At 37.4% G+C, this 2,875-nt stretch overlaps 1 pseudogene; it reads left to right on the forward strand.

Annotated features, from left to right (window-relative positions):
* LOC109236908 overlaps nt 1-2,184 on the forward strand; it is a 3,863-nt pseudogene extending 1,679 nt beyond the window's left edge.
* The last annotated feature ends 691 nt before the right edge of the window (nt 2,185-2,875 follow it).

Here is a 2,875-nt window from a genome sequence, read left to right on the forward strand (position 1 = left end):
ATTATCCTCCTGGATCTGTAAAGTGCTTGTTGCAGTTTGATGCTTTGGGCGAAGCATGTTTCTATTTTTTTTTACCACATCAAATATTGGATTGCCAATTTGAATTTCCAACAGCTTAAGTAGCTGAAAATCATAACAGTTTAGGTTCGACTCGTAAATTTCTTATTCAGTTTGCTTTTTTTCTTGACCACTAAATTGAACTTCGATTTTTGTACATCAATGGGCATAGCCAAACTCTATCCTTCGTTGTCCTTGTCATGTTTTGCTAATGGAATTCTATTTAAGAAGTGTGTGATAAAGGGACAATTTGAAGAGTGAATTTGTTGTAGGTTGGAGTTTATACAACTTCAATAGCATATCTCAGAGGTCAAGAAACAATAAGCAAACTGAAATAAAGAAGTTCATTAGTCGAACTCAAACTGTATCCTTTGCCGTCCTTATCTTTTCTTGCAACTGGAATTTTATCTAGTAAGTGCATGATAAAGGAACCACTTAAAAGGGTGCATTTGTTACAGGGTTCGAGCTTATACAGCTTCAGTAGCATATCTTAAGTAGTACTTAAAGTATCAAAGAGCGTCTTCACTTCTTTATCTTTTCCTCTTTTGATTTTTGAATCTGCAGTTGAATTCTTGATCTAGCATTGTATTTCATGTTGTGAGCTGCCAGAATTTTCTCATTATGGTTATATTTTGACTTTCAGATTGCAAGCATTGTTGTCCCTACAGTTGTAACTTTGTCTTTATTTACGTTCTTGGGATGGTGAGCTTCTCTTGACTATTCTATTTGCAATTGTCTGCTATGCGATAATATATCACCAATCATTTTCATGTTGTGTGCCCTAATACTGGATAAGTTATTACACTCACCAGGTATGTTGCTGGGCTTCTTGGAGGCTATCCAGAAGAATGGCTGCCAGAAAATGGCAATTATTTCGTGTTTGCTCTCATGTTTGCAATATCAGTTGTGGTGATTGCATGTCCATGTGCACTTGGTTTGGCCACTCCCACTGCTGTTATGGTTGCAACAGGGGTTGGTGCCAGTAATGGTGTGCTGATAAAAGGAGGAGATACATTAGAGAGGGCACAGAAGATTAAATACGTGATATTTGATAAAACAAGTACTCTGACCCAGGGAAAAGCTACAGTTACGACAGTAAAAGTTTTCACAGAGATGAATCGTGGAGAATTACTTACACTTGTAGCTTCAGTGGAGGCTAGCAGTGAATACCCCTTGGCTAAAGCCATACTGGAGTATTCTCGCCATTTCCATTTCTTTGACGAACCTTGTGACTCCAAGGAGTCTCAAAGTAACAGTGAACAAGCTAAGTTCTCTGGATGGCTTCATGATGTCTCAAATTTCTCTGCCTTGCCTGGAAAAGGCGTGCAATGCTTCATAGAAGGGAAATGGATCTTGGTTGGTAACCGGAAGTTGATAACAGAAAACGGGATAACCATACCTTCCAATGTAGTAAGTTTGTTGTAGAGATGGAAGAAAGCGCCAGGTCTGGCATTCTTGTCGCACGAGATAATACTATCGTAGGTGCTATCGGGATAGCAGACCCACTGAAGAGAGAAGCAACTGTTGTTGTAGAGGGGCTCCTGAAAATGGGCGTCAAACCTGTCATGGTCACTGGCGATAATTGGAGAACAGCTCGTGCAGTTGCTAAGGAGGATGGCATTCATGATGTTAGAGCATAAGTATTGCCTGCAGGGAAAGCTGAGGTCATCCGTTCATTTCAAAAGGGAGAAAATGTAGTTGCTATGGTAGGTGACGGAATCAATGACTCGCCTGCATTAGCTGGTGCTGATATCGGTATGGCAATTGGAGCAGGGACTGATATCGCAATAGAAGCTGCTGAATACGTGTTAATGAGGAGCAACTTGGAGGATGTCATCACCGCTATAGATCTGTCGAGGAAGACATTTTCCCACATTAGATGGAATTATGTCTTCGCCATGGCATATAATGTGATTGCCATCCCAGTGGCTGCTGGTGTTTTCTTTCCTTTAACAAAGCTCAAGTTGCCACCTTGGGTAGCTGGTGCATGCATGGCTATGTCATCTGTAAGTGTTGTATGTTCTTCTCTGCTTCTAAAGAGATACAAGAAACCCAGACTTACTGCTATACTGGAAATAACTGTAGAATAGGAATAAGGTAAAAAATGGTAATAAAAAAAAAAGACATTGTTATGCTATAGTTGTGAAATAAAATCTCATTAGTTCTTAGTAAGATATAACCAGTGCATACTATATATTTGTTTCTTTCTAATTTTTAATTTCATTTTGAATGTGTAGGAAAATACCGGTGATGCAATTGGAAATGGTGGCCACAAATAAATTTGATTCATTAAAATGAATGGTGAAGACCTTTTGAACAATTGTGATGTTTATTTTTTTTATATTGATACTATCAACATGAATACATTTGGTTTTGTCGAGGTCTTTGCTAGTGAACTTCTTGAACCAACTTCTTGAACCAACAGTGCTTTATTACTATATAGATAGTACGCAAAGTATGTTTCTTTGCTGAAGTTTATTTCAAGTATATGCATTTGAATTATTTTTATTCTGTTACTTACTATCTAATTTAATGCTTGAGATATATATATATGAACAAAATTTGATGTAAACAAATATAATTTTTAACCACAAAATTGTGGCTAATATAAATATTTAAAAAATTTCTTCGTGGTGTAGACAAAATTGCCACGCTTAGAAAGTGTGGCTATATGGATTGTCAATCTGGTGTTGTTAATGATAAATATTGCTCTAGAAGTCACGCTTTAAAAGTGTAGTCTATAACGTGACAAAGATCACGCTTAGAAAGTGTAGCCTTATGTCATAAAAGCGTGGCTATATGAGAAAATATAAGTGTC

Source organism: Nicotiana attenuata, unplaced genomic scaffold (genome assembly GCF_001879085.1).
Source record: "Nicotiana attenuata strain UT unplaced genomic scaffold, NIATTr2, whole genome shotgun sequence".
In the NCBI taxonomy this organism is placed as follows: Eukaryota; Viridiplantae; Streptophyta; class Magnoliopsida; order Solanales; family Solanaceae; genus Nicotiana; species Nicotiana attenuata.